This window comes from Bombina bombina, chromosome 7, assembly GCF_027579735.1.
Source record: "Bombina bombina isolate aBomBom1 chromosome 7, aBomBom1.pri, whole genome shotgun sequence".
Taxonomy (NCBI): Eukaryota; Metazoa; Chordata; class Amphibia; order Anura; family Bombinatoridae; genus Bombina; species Bombina bombina.
In genome coordinates, this window is record NC_069505.1 from 515,682,187 (window position 1) to 515,705,640 (window position 23,454).

Sequence of the window (23,454 nt, forward strand, 5' to 3'; positions counted from 1 at the left end):
TTTTCATTTTCAATTTTGGCTAATTTGATTGCTTTTTTGCATGCATTGTTACATTCCTTATAACTATTGTATGTTGAGTCTGTACTATTTTCTTTGAATAATGTAAATGCCCTACATTTTTTTTCCTAATTTCTCTTAACACATTTTTATTTATCCACAATGTGTTTATGTATATTTATTTAACAAAGTTTTAAATATTATCCATTTATCCTCTGTATTTTTATTAGAGAATACAATGTCCCAACTTATATTATTTAATGATTTCCTTCATTAAGGACACTGCATATGAAAAGAGATTTCAAATGTGACCATGTTATGATCACTGTTACCCAAATGTTATTTGACTTCTATGTTTGATATTATATCTGTATTGTTTGATAGCACTAAATCCAATATAGCTTTACTCCTAGTTGGCTCCTCTATTAATTGTGACAAGAAGTTATTCCTGAGAACATTTAAAAATATATCCCCCTTAGCTGAATTACTAGTTTCATTGGCCCAGTTTATATCAGGGTTAGTGATGTCGTGATCCTAAAATTTTGCGTTCGCGAACGGTGGACGCAAACTTCCGCAACTGTTCGCGAACGGGCAAACCGGGCGAACCGCCATAGACTTCAATAGGCAGGCGAATTTTAAAACCCACAGGGACTCTTTCTGGCCACAATAGTGATGGAAAAGTTGTTTCAAGGGGACAAACACCTGGACTGTGGCATGCCGGAGGGGGATCCATGGCAAAACTCCCATGGAAAATTACATAGTTGATGCAGAGTCTGGTTTTAATCCATAAAGGGCATAAATCACCTAACATTGCTAAATTGTTTGGAATAACGTGCTTTAAAACATCAGGTATGATGTTGTATCGATCAGGTAGTGTAAGGGTTACTCCCGCTTCACAGTGACAGACCAAACTCCCCGTTTAAAGTGACAGTCTACACCAGAATTTTTATTGTTTTAAAAGATAGATAATCCCTTTATTACCCATTTCCCAGTTTTGCATAACTAACACATTTCTAATAATATACTTTTAACCTCTGTGATTATCTTGTATCTAAGCCTCTGCAAACAGCCCCTTTTTTCAGTTCTTTTAACAGACTTGCAGTCTAGCCAATCAGTGCCTGCTCTCAGATAACTTCTCGTGCACGAGCACAGTGTTATCTATATGAAATACGTGAACTAACACCCTCTAGTGGTGAAAAACTGTTAAAATGCAATCTGAAAGAGGTGGGCTTCAAGGTCTAAGGTGGGCTTCAAAGTCTAAGGTGACACTGTGCCCTGGCAGTCAGGCACTGAAACGAACACGTGTGAAGGAAACTGACTGCTATTATTTAACACAGTCAAAAAAGTGTTGTTTTTTTTAAATCTACACTACTGTTACACCAGATATGAGTTGCACTGGGGTGACACTGTGCCCTGGCAGGCAGGCACTGAAACGCACACGAGTGAAGGAAACTGACTGCTATTATTTAACACAGTCAAAAAAGTGTTTTTTTTTTTAAATCTACACTACTGTTACACCAGATATGAGTTGCACTGGGGTGACACTGTGCCCTGGCAGGCAGACACTGAAACGCACTCGTGTGAAGGAAACTGACTGCTATTATTTAACACAGTCAAAAAAGTGTTTTTTTTTTTAAATCTACACTACTGCTACACCAGATATGAGTTGCACTGGGGTGACACTGTGTCCTGGCAGGCAGGCACTGAAATGCACACGTGTGAAGGAAACTGACTGCTATTATTTAACACAGTCAAAAAAGTGTTTTTTGTTTTTTTAAATCTACACTACTGTTACACCAGATATGAGTTGCACTGGGGTGACACTGTGTCCTGGCAGGCAGGCACTGAAACGCACACGTGTGAAGGAAACTGACTGCTATTATTTAACACAGTCAAAAAAGTGTTGTTTATTTTAAATCTACACTACTGTTACACCAGATATGAGTTGCACTGGGGTGACACTGTGCCCTGGCAGGCAGGCACTGAAACGCATATGTGTGAAGGAAACTGACTGCTATTATTTAACACAGTCAAAAAAGTGTTGTTTTTTTTAAATCTACACTACTGTTACACCAGATATGAGTGGTGGCACTGGGCAAGTGGGCACAGTATACGCTGTGAGCCTGACACACACGCTGGCAGGCAGGCAACTGCAATTAGATTACACAGGAAAAAAAAAAAAAGCAGACTGATGTTCTAGCCCTAAAAAGGGCTTTTTGGGGTGCTGTCCTTACAGCAGAGATCAGATGAGTCCTTCAGGACTGTAGTGGACACTGAATACACTAGCCTAGCTATCGATTTCCCTATTAAATCAGCAGCAGCTACACTGTCCCTCCTCTCACTAAGAATGCAGCTTCCAAATGAATCTAAAATGGATGCTGTCCAGGAGGTTGGAGGGTCTGGGACGGAGGGTCTGCTGCTGATTGGCTGGAATGTGTCTTCTGACTGTGAGGTACAGGGTCAAAGTATTACTCAATGATGACGAATAGGGGGCGGATCAAACATCGCATATATTCGCCCGCCGCGGCTAACGCGAACAAGCTATGTTCGCCGGCAACTATTCACCGGCGAACTATTCGCAACATCACTAATCAGGGTAGTTAAAATCTCCCATAATTACAGCACTGTTATTAGCAGCCTTGCCTATTTGCATTAGTAGTTTAGTTGCTTCCAGGTCACTAATGTTAGGGGGCTTGTAGCATGTTCCTAGTAATATTTTTTTAGGATTTTTCCCCCCACTCTTTATTTCAACCCACAGGGTCTCTACATTGTTACTTGTATCATAAATATCTTCCCTTATTGTAGGTTTAAGGTTAGGTTTAATATACATGCAGATTCCTCCACCCCTTTTATTATTCCTGTCCCTCCTAAATAAAGTATACCCCTCTAAGCTAACTGCCCAGTCATGTAAATCATCCCACCAAGTTTCAGTTATGCTGATAACATCATAGTCCTCTTCTGCAACTAAGAGCATCAGCTCCCCCATTTTTCCTGTCATGCTTCTTGCATTTGTTGTCATACATTTAATTTTCATGTGCTTTCTGCTGCTACTTGGTGTGCTTTCCTCTATACTTTCTAATGTGACATTTCTTAAGTCATCCCTTCCTTGAGATATTAAGGGAGTGACATATTCACAGACTGATCTCTCTGTTCTATTGTGTTCTAACTGACCCTCCCCAATTTGCATAGTTTAAAAGGTTCTCTAAATGTGCTACCATCCTTTCCCTCAACACACCAACAGCCATGTCATTCAGGTGCAATCCATCCTTACTGTACAGATTGTACCCTAATGAAAAATCAGCCCAGTGCTCTAAAAAGTCAAACCCCTCATTTTTACACCGTGTTTTTAACCATGAATTAACAGACCTTAGCTCCTTCTGCCTTACTGAGTTAGCACACGGCACTGGTACTATTTCAGAAAATATTACTTTGGAGGTCCTTGCTACCTAACTCCCTGAAGTCCTTTTTTAGGACTATCCATCTCCCGCCGATTCCTTCATTAGTACCAATATGCACCATGACTGCAGGATCAGACCCACATCCATCTAACAATCTCTTAATACGCTCCACAATATGCCTAACACAAGCCCCTGGAAGACCGCAAACTGTTCTATTTAAAGGGTCTGGCTGACAAATTACCCTATCAACCTTCCTAATAATAGAGTCTCCTACCACTAACATCTGCCTCAGGCCCTGACTTGTATGCCCCTCTTCCATGACTGAAGGACTGTTAACTATAGTATGCCCCTCTTCCATGACTGAAGGACTGCCCACCATAGTATGCTGCTCTTCCACAACTAAAGGACTGTTCACTATACGAGGCAAAACAGCCCTCTCTGACACTGCCACCCCCGAACTGATATCTCCAACATCTTCAGTTAATCTGGCAAATCTATTGGGGTGTACCAGCTCAGAACTGGCCTGTCTCTTTTGCTTAGCTTTACTTCGCCCTCTAACTGTGACCCAGCTACATCCTGGAGTCTCCTCATTTGAATCATCCCCATTCCCACTGCTAGAACCATTAACAACCAGCTCAGTCCTATCCATTTCCCTTTCAAGTGTCTGAATTTCCTGCAGTGTTGCAATTCATTCCTCCAGATCTCCAATACGAGTTTCATTTACAGTAGTATCTGAAACTGTAAATGGTGATTTGTGATGGTCTCGTATTTGTCAAGTGTTGTAAATGTTTATTTGTACTAATGTTCCATAATCTTTAATGCAAATGTTTTGTTTGTGTATGAGTGTGCAATTCTTTTTTCCTGTTGTTTTGTTCTGTGTTGCAAGATCGGAACATATTTAGTGTAAATGCTGTTCATTATTTTTATTTTCAGATTGTGAATGTGTAATGCGTATGTGCTATGCTGCGTGTGCGATTGTTGTTTGTATATTTGATGTGTGTTTTTATTGTGCATTATGTGGTATATGTAATATGACAGAGCAGTGCGTATTTCTCGCAAGATCGAGTGTTAGCTGAAAAATCTGTGATTATTTAATTTAGCATTGATCTCTATGGGAGAATGTTTAACACGCCCGTGATTACACTTATTTAATAAACGCGGTAATTGTGTTACTGTGACGCGTTACGAGGTTGTTTTCAGACTCGTAATATCTACGTTATAAAAAGATACGCAATGAAAATAACGTACAAGTTAGCACCGCACCCCTCATAGCGCAAAACTTGTAATCTAGCCATTAGTTAAACCTTTAAGACAACACTGATTATGAAAAGAGATTTCAAATGTGACCACGTTACCTGTTACTGTTACCCAAGTGTTCTTTGAATTCTATGTTTGCTATTATATCTGTATTGTTTGATAGCACTAAATCCAATATAGCGTTACTCCTAGTTGGCACATCTATTAATTGTGACAAGAAGTTATCCCTGAGAACATTTAAAAATCTACCCCCTTAGCTGAATAACTAGTTTCATTGGCCCAGATTATATCAGGGTAGTTAAAATATCCCATAATTATAGCACTGTTATTAGCAGCCTTACCTGTTTGCATTAGTTGTTGAGTTTCCTCCAGGTCACTAATGTTGGGGGACTTGTAGCATGTCCCAAGTAATATTCTTTTAGGAATTTTCCCCCCACTCTTTATTTCAACCCACAGGGTTTCTACATTGTCACTTGTATCATAAATATCTTCCCTTATTGTAGGTTTAAGGTTAGGTTTAATATACATGCAGATTCCTCCACCCCTTTTATTATTCCTGTCCCTCCTAAATAAAGTATAACCCTCTAAGTTAACTGCCCAGTCATGTGAATCATCCCACCAAGTTTCAGTTATACTGATAACATCATAGTCCTCTTCTGCAACTAAGAGCTCCAGCTCCCCCATTTTACCTGTCATGCTTCTTGCATTTGTTGTCATACATTTTATTTTCATGTGCTTTCTGCTGCTACTTGGTGTGCTTTTCTCTATACTTTCTAATGTGACATTTCTTAGGTCATCCCTTCCTTGGGATATTATAGGAGTGACATATTCACAGACTGATCTCTCTGTTCTATTGTGTTCTAACTGACCCCCCCTTTGCCTAGTTTAAAAAAGTCTCTAAACGTGCTACCATCCTTCCCCCCAACACACCTGCACCCATGTCATTCAGGTGCAATCCATCCTTACTGTACAAATTGTACCCAAGTAAAAAATCAGCCCGGTGCTCTAAAAAGTCAAACCCCTCATTTTTACACCATGTTTTCAACCATGCCATGTTTTCAGCCCTAACAATCCCTGATATAGATCTGGAGAGCTTGGATGTCCTCAAGAATGGTGAACATCTACCTCTATTACAGGAGAATGATGCTGGGAGAGTCCAAGTTCGAGCAGACTATATTCAGATGGTTTTTGGGCAATAATGTTGACAGTGCAACATGCAATATTTTTTATTTATTCATATTTACTTTACAGTATACTTTTTAATCCAAAAGATGCTATATTTTGGATTATGTTTTAGCAAGAATTGTTATTTAAATATCTACAAAATGATATTGTATATCACCGTCTTTGATTGAAAGTGGTTAATTTTGTCGATCTTGCAATTGTTCAATGTAAATTTTTGAAAAACAGATGTTTATTAAAATATATTCAAATAAAAAAAAATTGGTGTACACTTGACTCTGTTTTTATTCTTAAAGTTATAGCAATACCGTTTTAACTCTGTGTTTACCTTCTAGCTAGGCTTATGCAAACTGCTCCTCATTTCTGTTCTTTAGACAGACTTGCAATCTCTCTCTCTCTCTCTCTCTCTATCTGAATCCTGCAACTTAAATGTTTACTTTCCTATCCCTTTAAAATATCCTTTGTTTGCAAATAAATACATATAATAATATCCTGGGGCCCAGATCTGAAATGCAGCGTCGCCTGCAAAAGCCGGCAACGCCGAAATTTGTGCTGGTTTGGTATCCTATATACGGCGTAACCTAGAAGTTACGCTCGTATATTTCTGCCTTCGCCCGTAGTTTTTTGGGCCATAGGCAGGTATACCAAACCAGCGCAGTTTGGTATCCAATATACAGCGTAAGGACTTACGTGGCGAAAATGGAGAAATCTTACTCCATTTTCACCTCGCCACAAAATGCAGCCGTAGTAAGCCTTACGCTGTCTATTGGAGCCCCGTAACTCCCTAAACTACCTGCTAAATAAACCTAACACCTAACGCATGCGCAATGTCTATCTACCTGTCAACCGCGATCCCCCGCCGCAATCCCTAATAAAGTATTTAACCCCTAAACTGCCGCACACGGACCCCGCCACCACCTACATTAAAAGTATAACCCCCTAATGTGATCCCCCTACACCGTCGCAAGCTACATTACATACCCCCTAATGTGAGTCCCTTACACCGCTGCCATCTACCTTACCTACCCCCTAAAGTGAGCACCTACCCCGCCGCCATCAATCTAACATACCCCCTAAAGTGAGCCCCTACCCCGCCGCCATCTACCTTACCTACCCCCTAAAGTGAGCCCCTTACACCGCCGCCATCTATTTTAAAAATATTAACCCCTAATTTAATCCCCCTACACCGCCGCCAGCTTTATTAACTATATTAACCCTAATTATATTAGGGTTAATATAGTTAATATAGTTATTATATTATATATATTAACTATATTAACCCTAATTATAATTGGGTTAATATAGTTAATATCGTTATTATATTATATCTATATTAAGTATAATAACCCTATATAACTCTAACATCCCTAACTAAATTCTTATTAAGATAAATCTAATTAATATTAATATTATTAATTAAAATATTCCTATTTAAATCTAAATACTTACCTATAAAATAAACCCTAAGATAGCTACAATGTAATTAATAATTACATTGTAGCTATTTTAGGGTTTATATTTATTTTACAGGTAACTTGGTATTTATTTTAACTAGGTACAATAGCTATTAAATAGTTAATAACTATTTAATAGCTACCTAGTTAAAATAATTACCAATTTACCTGTAAAATAAATCCTAACCTAAGTTACAAATACACCTACACTATCAATAAATTAAATAAACTACAAATATCTAAACTAAAATACAATAAAATAATCTAAATTAAATTACAAAAAAACAAACACTAAATTACAAAAAATAAAAAAAAATTACAAGATTTTTAAGCTAATTACACCTATTCTAAGCCCCCTAATAAAATAATAAAGCCCCCCAAAATAAAAAAATTCCCCTACCCTATTCTAAATTTAAAAAGTTCAAAGTTCTTTTACCTTACCAGCCCTTAAAAGGGCCTTTTGTGAGGCATGCCCCAAAGAAAACAGCTCTTTTGCCTGTAAAAGAAAAACACAATACCACCCCCAACATTACAACCCACCACCCACATACCCCTATTCTAAACCCACCCAAACCCCCCTTAAAAAAACCTAACACTACCCCCCTGAAAATCTCCCTACCTTGTCTCCACCCAGCCGGGCCGAACTCTTCATCCGATCCGGGCGATGTCCAATCAAGCAGCAGTGAAGTCTTCTTCCATCCGGGCGATGTCTTCAATCAAGCGGCAGTGAAGTCTTCTTCCATCCGGCGATGTCTTCAATCAAGCGGCAGTGAAGTCTTCTTCCATCCGGGAATGTCTTCTTCCATCCAGCGATTTCTTCAAGCAAAGCGGCATCTTCAATCTTCTTTCTTCGCTCCTCCTCCGCGGAGCATCCATCCGGCACGAAGACTAAATGAGGAATGAGGTACCTTTAAATGACGTCATCCAAGATGGCGTCTGTCGAATTCTGATTGGCTGATAGGATTCTATCAGCCAATCGGAATTAAGGTAGAAAAATCTGATTGGCTGATTGAATCACCCAATCAGATTCAAATTCAATCCGATTGGCTGAACCAATCAGCCAATTGGATTGAACTTGAATCTGATTGGCTGATTCAATTAGGGTGGGTTTAGAATAGGTGTATGTGGGTGGTGGGTTGTAATGTTGGGGGGTGGTATTGTGTTTTCCTTTTACAGGCAAAAGAGCTGTTTTCTTTGGGGCATGTCCCGCAAAAGGCCCTTTTAAGGGCTGGTAAGGTAAAAGAACTGTAAACTTTTTAAATTTAGAATAGGGTAGGGAATTTTTTTTATTTTTGGGGGCTTTATTATTTTATTAGGCGGCTTAGAATAGGTGTAATTAGCTTAAAAATCTTGTAATTTTTTTTACTTTTTGTAATTTAGTGTTTTTTTTGTAATTAAGTTTAGATTATTTCATTGTATTTTAGTTTAGATATTTGTAGTTTATTTAATTTATTGATAGTGTAGGTGTATTTGTAACTTAGGTTAGGATTTATTTTACAGGTAAATTGGTAATTATTTTAACTAGGTAGCTATTAAATAGTTATTAACTGTTTAATAGCTATTGTACCTAGTTAAAATAAATACCAAGTTACCTGTAAAATAAATATAAACCCTAACGGCTAGATTTAGAGTTGGGCGGTAGCCGTCAAAACCAGCGTTAGAGGCTCCTAACGCTGGTTTTGGGCTACCGCCGGTATTTAGAGTCAGTCATTAAAGGGTCTAACGCTCACTTTCCAGCCACGACTTTTCCATACCACAGATCCCGTTACGTCAATTGCGTATCCCTTTTCAATGGGATATTTCTAACGCCGGTATTTAGAGTCGTGGCTGAAGTGAGAGTTAGAAATCTAACGACAAAACTCCAGCCGCAGAAAAAAGTCAGTAGTTAAGAGCTTTCTGGGCTAACGCCGGTTTATAAAGCTCTTAACTACTGTGCTCTAAAGTACACTAACACCCATAAACTACCTATGTACCCCTAAACCGAGGTCCCCCCCCCACATCGCCGCCACTCTATTAAATTTTTTTAACCCCTAATCTGCCGACCGCACGCCGCTGCCACCTACGTTATCCCTATGAACCCCTAATCTGCTGCCCCTAACACCGCCGACCACTATATTATATTTATTAACCCCTAATATGCCGCCCCCAACGTCGCCGCTACCTACACTTATTAACCCCTAATCTGCAGACCGGACCTTGCCGCTATTATAATAAAGTTATTAACCACTAATCCGCCTCACTCCCGCCTCAATAACCCTATAATAAATAGTATTAACCCCTAATCTGCCCTCCCTAACATCGCTGACACCTAACTTCAAGTATTAACCCCTAATCTGCCGATCGGAGCTCACCGCTACTCTAATAAATTTTTTAACCCCTAAAGCTAATTCTAACCCTAACCCTAACACCCCCCTAAGTTAAATATAATTTAACGAAATAAATTAACTCTTATTAAATAACTTATTCCTATTTAAAGCTAAATACTTACCTGTAAAATAAACCCTAATATAGCTACAATATAAATTATAATTATATTGTAGCTATTTTAGGATTAATATTTATTTTACAGGCAACTTTGTAATTATTTTAACCAGGTACAATAGCTATTAAATAGTTAATAACTATTTAATAGTTACCTAGTTAAAATAATTACAAAATTACATGTAAAATAAATCCTAACCTAAGTTACAATTAAACCTAACACTACACTATCAATAAATTAATTAAATAAAATACCTACAATTATCTACAATTAAACCTAACACTACACTATCAATAAATTAATTAAATACAATTTAAACTAACTAAAGTACAAAAAATAAAAAAGAACTAAGTTACAAAAAATAAAAAAATATTTACAAACATTAGAAAAAAATTACAACAATTTTAAACTAATTACACCTACTCTAAGCCCCCTAATAAAATAACAAAGACCCCCAAAATAAAAAAATGCCCTACCCTATTCTAAATTACAAAAGTTCAAAGCTCTTTTACCTTACCAGCCCTTAAAAGGGCCCTTTGCGGGGCATGCCCCAAAGAATTCAGCTCTTTTGCCTGTAAAAAAAAAACATACAATACCCCCCCCCAACATTACAACCCACCACCCACATACCCCTAATCTAACCCAAACCCCCCTTAAATAAACCTAACACTAAGCCCCTGAAGATCTTCCTACCTTGTCTTCACCTCGCCGGGTAGGGGCTCACTTTAGGAGGTAGGTAAGATAGATGGCGGCGGGGTAGGGGCTCACTTTAGGGGGTAGGTAAGATAGATGGCGGCGGGGTAGGGGCTCACTTTAGGGGGTAGGTAAGATAGATGGCGGCGGGGTAGGGTCTCACTTTAGGGGGTAGGTAAGGTAGATGGTGGCGGGGTAGGGGCTCACATTAGGGGGTTATAGATTTAATATAGCTGGCGGCGGGGTCCAGGAGCGGCGGTTTAGGGGTTAATACATTTTTATTGTTAGGATAGTGAGGGGGATAGCGGATAGAGGGTTAGACATGTCGGGCTATGTTTAGGAGGTGTGTTAGACAGTACGGGAGATTTAATAACTTTAGTCAGGTTTTGTAGGCGCCGGCAGTTTCTAAAGTGCCGTAAGTCACTGGCGACTCCAGAAATTTGTGCTTACGCAGATTTCTGGACATCGCTGGTTTATCCGACTTACGGCACTTTAGCCTCTGACAGTGCCGTATATAGGATAGCTCGAGTTGCAAGCTGAAACTGTGGGCGGCGAGGGTTCCCTCGCTTGCGCCGCAAACTACGATCTTTATCGGATCGCGCCCTTGATTACATATTATATTTGCAATTATTCGTGCTCAGAAAAAACAATATATTTACACTATATGCATATAGTGGTATAAATCAACAGAGATATGACAGACAACATTGTTTAGAAAAAAAAGAAACTTAGAGACATGTGAATATGTTTGCAATAGATTTCTGACAAAACATATATATATATATATATATATATATATATATATATATGTGTGTGTGTGTGTGCGTGTATATATACATAAAAAAATATGTATGTCCAATCTTAAAGATAATTCTAATAATTCCCCCTCCACTTTGCCCCAAATATGTCGCTACATGCTATATTCGCAATGAGTTCTGCTCAGAAAAAGAATACATTTACACTATATACAATAATGTGCTAAAGAGAAATGTCTTGTTCGTGGACAGTAATGAAATGGTATAAATAAAGTTTGGAAAAACCTGAATAGATGCGAGATTGATGACTGCTAGTTAACAACAGTCCGATGCTCTTCGCACTGTACTTGACGCGCGTGTTTTTGACAGCTTTTTTGATAAATAAGGAGATAGTATTCAGATCCGTGGCCGTGATGTTTGGCGATGTTTGGCAAGCATATTGACGCCCGTGAATGCAACATAGTTGACACTTTGATAATTATCCCCCTGAATCTCCAGCAACATAAAAAAAAATGTTTTCATTGTAAGAGCAATCAAATTGTGGAACTCATTACCTAAGGAGGTAGTAAATGCCAATACATCAAACACATTTAAAAATGGTTTAAATACATTTCTGGCTAGAAACAGAATTCATGGATATCATTGCTTGTGTTAAATGGGTCACCTTTTTAATGGGATTCATTTAAGATCTACTGGTGCTTTTATTGTAAGTATATTAAGATTTGTATAGGTTGAACTTGATGGGCTTCTGTATTTGTTCAACCTAATCTACTATGCTACTATGTTACTGTTACCTGCAATATCATTTTTGCTCCATATTTCACTGTGGAAATAAACCGCTAGATTTGGAGTTTTGTCGGTAACGACCCGAAAAACTAACGCCGGCTTTTTTCTGGCCGCACCATAAAAATAACTCTGGTATTGAGAGTCCACATAAAGGCTGCGTTAGGCTCCAAAAAAGGAGCGTAGAGCATTTTTTTTTTTTTTTTTCCAAACAAGCTTTATTTATGACAAGATGAGATGTACAACAAAAATTGAGAAAGGAGGTTACATACAGTGATAAACATTACTTAGAAGAGTGTATCATGTTACACATGTCTGATTACTGTGCCACTGGATCCATGTTACATCTCCAAATGGCTCATAGATTCACTCTGGTGAGTGCTTGATTGTCTCATTCTTGTCAATTAGAGTCCATTCATTGAGCAATGTTCATGAGCTTGCCATGTCGAGCGGTAATGCTCGTAGTGCACAATAAGATATATACAGGCTTAATGTCCACATACAGTTTCTACATTGGGCATTTTTTATTGAACTAAGAGAGCTCAGCTTATCTTCAATACATTGCTGAGCCTATTGTGATGCCCGATGTCTACACACAGATGTGCGTGAGAGCTATAGAACAGAAAGAGGTGCGAAAAGAGTGAGAAGTATATGTAGAAGGGGAAGAGAGAGGAAAGAAGAAAAAAAAAATATTACAGGAAGGGGAGGAGAAGGGGACGAGGGAAAAAGGGAGTGAGGGGGGGGGGGAGGGGGTAGGATGTGTGACAGTCGTATTGCTTGGGGAAGGAGGACAGGGAGCGTCATAATTACTGATCTTAATAAAGCCATAGATTTTAGTCTAAAGTCCCCGACCTTCCCAAGTCAGGGACATCATTTCATGCGTAGCTATCTTTCCAATTTTGAGAAAGTGGTATCGTTCCAGCCTAAGCATCTCCCCTACTTTAATCCTCCATTCCTGCAAACTTGGGGCCTGTGGACTTTTCCAATGAGCTGGAATAAGTCCCTTAGCACTGTTGAGCATCAGCAGGAAGAGTAGGTATTTGTCCTCTCCTAATATTTTAGGGAACCCGTGTGATATTAGATATGTCGATTTTGGGGGAATTATGATTTTTAGGAGTTTACTCATTGTCCCCAGCACCTCCTCCCAGAACAGTTTTATATGCGGGCAATCCCACCATAGATGAAGAATTGTTCCCTCCTCCCCGCAACCCCTCCAACACTCCCCCCCCCGCCTGAGGGTAGATCTTATGGATCCTAGAGGGAGTGAGGTACCACCGGCTTAAGAGCTTGTAGTGCATTTCTTGATCCTTGTGCGAGTTCAGGTAATGTGAGATTTGTACACATCTATACCAGGATACAAACATGCTTCGATCCCAATCAAGGAGGTCAGCCTGTGGTTTGAGTTTCCCTTCGTGTAGGATGTTCGAGATGGACACCTCTGCAAGGGTGTGTGTGTCTCCCTGTGAGTACGGTTTAGGTTCCATTCCCAGATCTGGGTTATCGAGAACCGGTATGTTTGGGGATGCTTTGGATGACACAAAGGAGCACCCATTCAGGGTTTGATCCCAAGTCGCAAGGGCGTCTGCTATCAGAGGATACGCCGAGACGGCCGCCGGCCGGCTCCCCTCCGACACCCAAGCCAGCGCCCCCACATTTCTACTTCTGAGGATTTCGTTATCCATCTGAATCCACCTTTTATCAGGGGAGTTTCTACACCACTCTACTATCCTCTGGAGAGAGATAGCTCTCTGGTATTCTTTCAGCAATGGCACACCAAGACCTCCTCTATCTCTAGGGAGGTAAACAGTGCTCCGCTTGATTCTAGGCCTGACCCCGTTCCAGATATAAGTTTCCATTGCCGACTGAATTTGCTGAAGATAGTGAGAGGCGGCGGAGGCCGGTATTGTCTGCATAATATATAAGACTCTCGGCAGTATGTTCATTTTCACCACTCCGACACGACCCATCCAAGAGATGGTCTTGTTCTTCCAATTGATAAGGTTTTTGGTGACTTCGTCACGAATGCCTTTATAATTAAGCTCAACTATCTCTGCTAAATGAGATGTGATTGTTATGCCTAAATATTTGATTTTATGTTCAGCCACTTTTATCGGGCAGGTTGATTTAGTTGCGGAAAAGACATCGGTGGGTTCTGATACATTTAAAATCTCCGATTTAGAAGGATTTAGGAGGAAGTTCGAGACCTCTCCGTATCTCTTAAAGTCCCCCAGGGCTGCCTCGAGAGAATCCCCCGAATCTGAAAGAGTAAGGAGGACATCGTCTGCGTACATCGACAGTTTATGTTCGACACCACCCACGACAATCCCCCTCACCGCCCGGTTAGCTCTAATCTTACTGGCCAGCACCTCAATTGTGAGAGCAAAGAGAAGGGGCGAAAGAGGACAGCCCTGTCTCGTACCATTTCTGATCAGGAGGGACTTCGAGAGAGTACCATTGACCCTCACTTTGGCATTAGGAGCCGAGTATAGTGACATGGCTCCGTTAATGAAGCCTGTTCCAAACCCGAACTTGAGCAAGGTAGCGCGGATGAAACGCCAGCTGACCCGGTTGAACGCTTTTTCTGCGTCTGTCGTGACCAGGGCCAGCGGCGAGTTGTTTTCATGCGCATATGATATCATCTGCAGGACCTTAAGGGTATTATCCCTAGCTTCGCGAGAAGGAATAAACCCTACTTGCTCAGCGGAGACCAGGTCAGGCAGAAATCTATTTAGACGGGTGGCCAGAACCTTCGCCAGTATCTTTACATCTGAGTTGAGCAAAGATATAGGCCTATAACTCTCGGGTCTATCTGGGGGTTTTCCCGGCTTGGGGATTACTACGATATGTGCCTCAAGCATAGATCCCGGTAGGTCGGGAGTGCCTGTCAGAGCGTTGAACATATTCACTAGTCTCGGGATCAGAATGTCTGCATATATCTTGTAATATTTGAGGCCAAAGCCATCTGGTCCCGGAGACTTGCCCGAAGGGAGGTCCTTTGTAGCTTTTTGTACTTCCTCGTTCGTAAACGGGGAGTCCAAGGATTCGGAATCCGAATTCGAAAGTCTAGGAAGTTCTGCATCCTCCAAATATTTCAGAACGTCTACGGCATCGCACTCAGGAACGCATTGCACCCCTTCCATCCGGGCAGGGTCATGTAGGTTATAGAGGGACTCGTAGTAGGCCCTGAACACCTCCGCTATGGAGTCGCCGTCCGATTTGGTAAAACCCTGTGTGTCTTTCATATGGTGTACGTATGCTTTCAATTTTTTCCTCGCAATCACTCTGGCGAGAAGCTTTCCGGGTTTATCACCCTGCTCATAGAATAATTGTTTCAGGATTAGGGCTTGTTTTTGGTACCCTTCTTGCAGATATTGTAGCAGGCTTTTCCTAGATGCTAGCATATGAGCCAAGCTTGCCTCATCTTGAGGTGAGTTTTTGTGAACTAGCTCTGCTTGTTCGACTCGAGAGAGTAGGGTTTTATACCGCTCTCTTCCTAGTTTTTTAAGCCTCGCTTTATGCTTGATTAACAAGCCTCTGATGGTGCACTTATGTGCTTCCCATATAGTGGTGTCCTTCAGTTGATCATTGTCATTTAATAGGAAGAATTCGGTTATAGCCCTACAGATTTCCGAATTGAATACTGGATCCGCCAATAACGTGTCATCCAGCCTCCACACAAATGGAGTGATTGGGGTTGTGGGCCAGTGAACAGAGCAACTTACCGGGGCATGATCAGACCAGGTAATCGCGTGGATATTACTACTCTTAGTAACAATGAGACCGGTTGAGTCAGTAAACAGATAATCAATTCTGGAGTATTTCCGATGTGGGTGCGAATAGAATGTGTAATTTTTATCTTGTGGGTGATGTGTGTGCCAGATGTTGTGCAATGCTAGCTCCATGAGAGTTGCGGCTATTCGTCTCCGGACTCTCTGAGGAGCACTGGAGAGGCCATCCGAAGTGTCAAGGGAGGGATCAAGCGAAGCGTTAAAGTCTCCACCGAGGAAGAGGACACCAACCCGCATCTCTAGGATTTTATGGGAGACTTTCTGGAGAAAGAGGTGCTGGGACACATTAGGGCAGTAGACATTTACAAACGTCACGGGTCTGTTATGCAGTGTACCGGTAAGCAAGAGAAATCTACCATCCGGGTCTCTGTAAGTTTGTGATGGCTGGAAGTGGGTACCCTCACGAAAGAGAATCCCCACCCCATTTTTTTTCTCAGGACCCGAGGCAAAGTATGCAGTAGGGTAGTGACGGCTAAACCATTTTGGTTCATGCGGAGATGAAAAATGGGTTTCCTGCAAGTAAATTACGTCTCCACCCATCCTCTGCAGATCTCTGAGGACTACAGAACGTTTATTAGGGCTATTTAAACCTTTCGTGTTTATAGAGATAAGCTCTAATGGGTAAGGCCCGCCGGGCAGGCGTCGGTGCTGCATGTCCAGAGTGTTCGCTTAGCAGTAATGATTAGGGGATGGGGCCACGAGGGGAAGGAGCGGAGGGAGGCCACTCGCCAAAGTTTAATCAGGGGCAGATTGATAAGGGGCAGAGGGCAGAGGGGGAGGGGAAACAGAGGAAGGAGGGATAAAAAAAAAAAGTAAGCGAGAGAGAGTTTAGGCGGGGAAAGAGAAGAAAATAACAGACGTCCTCTTTAGGGAGGACTAAAATTATTCTAATTGAGATATAAGTATGATAGAACAATCTATAGCTATGCAACAATAACAATCAACAATTAGTTCTGTATTTCTTAAGGTAATAACTGAATAAACTACTTAACTAACCGGGGTAGTTGTCCCTGCATTTCTTGTTTGTAGCATAAACATAAAACATTAACATTGTAACTCGGAGTGACATATAAATATAAAGATCGTACTCTATACAGTGCCTCATCTGTAGCATTATAAGAATGATTTGACCAGGATAACCCCCCCTCCCCCCGCCCTAGTTTCTGTGTGTCTTCCCCCACAGTAAACTGATACATTCTGTCTGATATGTCCCGCTTTTGCGTCATGCCCTGGGTGCCATTAGTTAAACATCAGAATGAGCGGCTTCCAAGGGGGCAGTGTGCACTATCTGGTATTAGCTAACATGTATGCTAAGGCTTGTAGTGACAACTATCTTATGTGTGAGTCCTACCTACAATGGAATCTGATGTGTGAATAGGCAACGTGTCTGTTTGATGGTAACTTTATGTCTCTGACTTAACCTGTCGCTAAGCAATCCACGAAAAGGAGTGAGACTGTGTTTAGGCATATATTTAACCCAGTAGTTAGCTATGTGATAAAGACAGTTACTTAGATCTGGACTACAGAGAAATGCAACTCATTCTAAAATAACAATGTTTATAAATTCAACACCGTGCAAACAAAGCCATTACATATACGACCTTAGGGTTCCATACGAAAAGTCCAGGATTCAGACCCCTGCAAAGAGAGATTGTACTGTTGGGGGCAGCAAACAAAGATCTTTGCATGGCAGGGGGCCGGGGACATCCAGACCCTATTAGAGGCACCAGTGGGAAGGGAAAGTCTCAGTTTTAATTTCTTGGCTGCTGAGCTTCTTCCTGATTCATGTTAGGGCTTCTTGAAGGGCGGCCTCAGCATCTCGTGGTGGCCTAATGTCCAGATCCAAGGCCTGTGCAAAACCTGGGATGTCATCTAGTGATTTGAGGGTATGTGTAATATTGTTTTTGGTAGCTATCAGACTTGTAGGGAAACCCCATCTGTAGGGGATCCTTTTATCCCTTAATGCTGAAGTGATATGTCTCAGATCCCTTCTTTTTTGTAGTGTTGTAGGGCATAAATCGGAGAACACCTGAATTTCCGTTCCCCTGAATATGAGTGGGTGTTTGGCCCTTGCCAACTTGAGAACTTCTTCTTTTTCCTTAAAGGAGAGGAATTTCATTATGACGTCTCTCGGTGGAGCTCTATTAGGTGGTTTAGGGCACAACGCCCTGTGTGCTCTTTCTATTTGTACCTCCTGTGCATCTGCATTATTTTTCAGATATCTGATGAATTCTTGAATGTATTGTTGCAGGGCAGGAGGATCCACAGCCTCAGGAACACCACGCAACCGAAGGTTGCTCCTCCTGCTCCTGTTCTCAAGATCCTCTATCCCTCCTGAGCCTGTAGGAAGCTAGCTTGCTGTTGCATATCTGAGCTGAGAGTTTCTTGTTTCTCCTCAACTTGTGTAACACGCCTGCTTACAGCCCAAATATCTCTCTTGAGCTCCCCAAACATATTCTTAAAGTCTTGCATGGCGTTCTTTATATCCTCCTTAGAGGAGAGATGAGAGATATCATTCTTTGTTAGGTATTCATGTGTTTGTGAGGCCTGTGCTTGTTCAGTTGACTGGGTTGTGTTATGCTGTCCTATACTTTCATGCGTGGCCTTACCAGGGGGCCCATTGGGGTCCACTGAAATTAAATAGTTCTCCATGACAGAAGAATGTGCTCCCTTGTGGGGTTTTATGTTCCTTTTAGTGGTCATATTAAGAAAGTGAAAGTCTGTTCTATGCAAATAAATATAATGCACCCGTGCACACAAGTGGTTTTTTTGTTTTTTTGTTTTATTTTCCTGCCCACCAATAATTGCTACAGGGGAGTTGAGAAAAGGTCTTTTTATTTAACTTATAGTTTGGTGTGGGTTTCCTTCTATCCCCCTAAAACCAGCTGCTCCTTTGCCCTGCACCAAATTAGGCAGACTATGTCTGCTTGCAGAGTTAATGCGGTTTATCTCCCTCTGTACACCGCGCTCAACAAAGGTGCCGGCTCAGCTTATGTGTCAGTTGCCCCCAACAGCCCTAAGGCTTATCGCTCACCAGTCTGAGGAGGATCTTCGGGCACCGGATTGTAGCGTCTGGTATTCGCCTGATCTGCTGCTGCTTGATCCAGAGGGTCCGGTCGCCACGGATCAGTTGCACAGGAAATCCCCTGTTCTAAGGCCTTCTCTTCTGATGTTTCAGTCAGGCCACGTGGGTGCGACTCGGTAACTCCTAGGCCATTCGCGGCTCTCTGAGAAAGGCACCCAGCACAGCAGGTATGTTCAGTTCAACCTCCGCTATGCGGTCAGGTGCTGGGGAGATTATGTAGTTAGGCTGCTTCAGTCTGCTCAGCTGGATCTCCGTTAGCCGGGTGCGAATGCAGCGCCCCGGGGATGGCGGTCTCCTCTCACTGACTTTGTAGCTTCGCTCTCAGCAGTGAAGTTCCACTTTTACAGATGATTGATTATTTGGTTATGAGGTCCCTTCCCAAGTACTTTTCTAAACTTCTTTGGGCTATCTAGTCACTCCGAGTATAAGCAAGATAATACAGGGACCACAGAGCACTAACAAAGGGCAGCCATCTCCATCGGTGGCTCGGCTCCGCCCCCGAGCGTAGAGCATTTTTAACGCAGCTTCAACTCTCAATACCAGAGTTGCTTATGGACGCGGCCAGCCTCAAAAACGTGCTTGTGCACGATTCCCCCATAGGAAACAATGGGGCTGTTTGAGCTGAAAAAAAACCTAACACCTGCAAAAAAGCCGCGTTCAGCTCTTAACGCAGCCCCATTGTTTGCTATGGGGAAACACTTCCTACGTCTGCACCTAACACTCTAACATGTACCCCGAGTCTAAACACCCCTAACCTTACACTTATTAACCCCTAATCTGCCGCCCCTGCTATCGCTGACACCTGCATTTTATTTTTAACCCCTAATCTGCCGCTCCGTAAACCGCCGCTACTTACATTATCCCTATGTACCCCTAATCTGCTGCCCCTAACACCGCCGACCCCTATATTATATTTATTAACCCCTAATCTGCCCCCCACAACGTCGCAGCCAGCTACCTACAATAATTAACCCCTAATCTGCCGACCGCAAAGCGCCGCCACCTACGTTATCCTTATGTACCCCTAATCTGCTGCCCCTAACACCGCCGACCCCTGTATTATATTTATTAACCCCTAATCTGCCCCCCACAACGTCGCCTCCACCTGCCTACACTTATTAACCCCTAATCTGCCGACCGGAGCTCACCGCTATTCTAATAAATGTATTACCCCCTAAAGCTAAGTCTAACCCTAACACTAACACCCCCCTAAGTTAAATATAATTTACATCTAACGAAATTAATTAACTCTTATTAAATAAATTATTCCTATTTAAAGCTAAATACTTACCTGTAAAATAAATCCTAATATAGCTACAATATAAATTATAATTATATTATAGCTATTTTAGGATTAATATTTATTTTACAGGTAACTTTGTATTTATTTTAACCAGGTACAATAGCTATTAAATAGTTAAGAACTATTTAATAGCTAAAATAGTTAAAATAATTACAAAATTACCTGTAAAATAAATACTAACCTAAGTTACAATTAAACCTAACACTACACTATCAATAAATTAATTAAATAAACTACCTACAATTACCTACAATTAACCTAACACTACACTATCAATAAATTAATTAAATACAATTCCTACAAATAAATACAATTAAATAAACTAGCTAAAGTACAAAAAATAAAAAAGAACTGTTACAAAAAATAAAAAAATATTTACAAACATAAGAAAAATATTACAACAATTTTAAACTAATTACACCTACTCTAAGCCCCCTAATAAAACAACAAAGCCCCCCAAAATAAAAAAATGCCCTACCCTATTCTAAATTACTAAAGTTAAAAGCTCTTTTACCTTACCAGCCCTGAACAGGGCCCTTTGCGGGGCATGCCCCAAGAAGTTCAGCTCTTTTGCCTGTAAAAAAAAGCATACAATACCCCCCCCAACATTACAACCCACCACCCATATACCCCTAATCTAACCCAAACCCCCCTTAAATAAACCTAACACTAAGCCCCTGAAGATCTTCCTACCTTGTCTTCACCTCACCGGGTATCACCGATCGGTCCTGGCTCCGATATCTTCATCCAACCCAAGCAGGGGCTAGACATCCACTGAAGAAGTCCAGAAGAGGGTCCAAAGTCTTCATCCTATCAGCCAATCAGAATATTCCTACCTTAATTCCGATTGGCTGATAGAATTATATCAGCCAATCGGAATTCGAGGGACGCCATCTTGGATGACGTCCCTTAAAGGAACCGTCATTCTTCAGTTGGACGTCGCCGGAAGAAGATGGGTCCGCGGTGGAGGTCTTCAGGATGGAGCCGGTCGTCATTGGATGAAGATAGAAGATGCCGCTTGGATCAAGATGGTTGCCGGTCCGGATCGCCTCTTCTTCCCGGATAGGATGAAGACTTTGGACCCTCTTCTGGACTTCTTCAGTGGATGTCTAGCCCCCGCTTGGGTTGGATGAAGATATCGGAGCCAGGACCGATCGGTGATACCCGGTGAGGTGAAGACAAGGTAGGAAGATCTTCAGGGGCTTAGTTTTAGGTTTATTTAAGGGGGGTTTGGGTTAGATTAGGGGTATGTGGGTGGTGGGTTGTAATGTTGGAGGGGGTATTGTATGTTTTTTTTTACAGGCAAAAGAGCTGAACTTCTTGGGGCATGCCCCGCAAAGGGCCCTGTTCAGGGCTGGTAAGGTAAAAGAGCTTTTAACTTTAGTAATTTAGAATAGGGTAGGGCATTTTTTATTTTGGGGGGCTTTGTTGTTTTATTAGGGGGCTTAGAGTAGGTGTAATTAGTTTAAAATTGTTGTAATATTTTTCTTATGTTTGTAAATATTTTTTTATTTTTTGTAACTTAGTTCTTTTTTATTTTTTGTACTTTAGCTAGTTTATTTAATTGTATTTATTTGTAGGAATTGTATTTAATTAATTTATTGTTAGTGTAGTGTTAGGTTAATTGTAGGTAATTGTAGGTAGTTTATTTAATTAATTTATTGATAGTGTAGTGTTAGGTTTAATTGTAACTTAGGTTAGTATTTATTTTACAGGTAATTTTGTAATTATTTTAACTATTTTAGCTATTAAATAGTTCTTAACTATTTAATAGCTATTGTACCTGGTTAAAATAAATACAAAGTTACCTGTAAAATAAATATTAATCCTAAAATAGCTATAATATAATTATAATTTATATTGTAGCTATATTAGGATTTATTTTACAGGTAAGTATTTATCTTTAAATAGGAATAATTTATTTAATAAGAGTTAATTAATTTCGTTAGATGTAAATTATATTTAACTTAGGGGGGTGTTAGTGTTAGGGTTAGACTTAGCTTTAGGGGTTAATACATTTATTAGAGTAGCGGTGAGCTCCAGTCGGCAGATTAGGGGTTAATAATTGAAGTTAGGTGTCGGCGATGTTAGGGAGGGCAGATTAGGGGTTAATACTATTTATTATAGGGTTAGTGAGGCGGATTAGGGGTTAATAACTTTATTATAGTAGCGCTCAGGTCCGCTCGGCAGATTAGGGGTTAATAAGTGTAGGCAGGTGGAGGCGACGTTGAGGGGGGCAGATTAGGGGTTAATAAATATAATATAGGGGTCGGCGGTGTTAGGGGCAGCAGATTAGGGGTACATAAGTATAACGTAGGTGGCGGCGCTTTGCGGTCGGCAGATTAGGGGTTAATTATTGTAGGCAGGTGGCGGCGACGTTGTGGGGGGCAGATTAGGGGTTAATAAATATAATACAGGGGTCGGCGGTGTTAGGGGGAGCAGATTAGGGGTACATAAGTATAACGTAGGTGGCGGCGCTTTGCGGTCGGCAGATTAGGGGTTAATTATTGTAGGCAGGTGGCGGCGACGTTGTGGGGGGCAGATTAGGGGTTAATAAATATAATACAGGGGTCGGCGGTGTTAGGGGGAGCAGATTAGGGGTACATAATGATAACGTAGGTGGCGGTCGGCAGATTAGGGGTTAAAAAAATGTATTCAAGTGTCGGCGATGTGGGGGGACCTCGGTTTAGGGGTACATAGGTACTTTATGGGTGTTAGTGTACTCTAGAGTACAGTAGGTAAGAGCTTTAGAAACCAGCGTTAGCCCAGAAAGCTCTTAACTACTGACTTTTTTCCTGCGGCTGGAGTTTTGTCGTTAGATGTCTTACGCTCACTTCAGAAACGACTCTAAATACCGAAGTTAGAAAGATCCCATTGAAAAGATAGGATACGCAATTGACGTAAGGGGATCTGCGGTATGGAAAAGTGAGCGTTAGACCCTATTTTGAGTGACTCCAAATACCGGCGGTAGCCTAAAACCAGCGTTAGGAGCCTCTAACGCTGGTTTTCACGGCTACCGCCAAACTCCAAATCTAGGTCAAAGAGAGTGAAATGAAACATGAAATGTGAATTTGGTTCTAGACTATTAAAAAGTAAACCTTGGCTTCAGCCATATCACTACCCATAAATATAAGCTGTAATCTAAGGTCACCTACAAACAGCAAGATCACAAGTAGTGCATTATGACTTTTCTGTGTGAAATGGGGTATTATCGCAATCAATTTACATTGCATAGGTATTACAAATCTTGAAAAAAGGCGAATGTGTGTGCATTCGC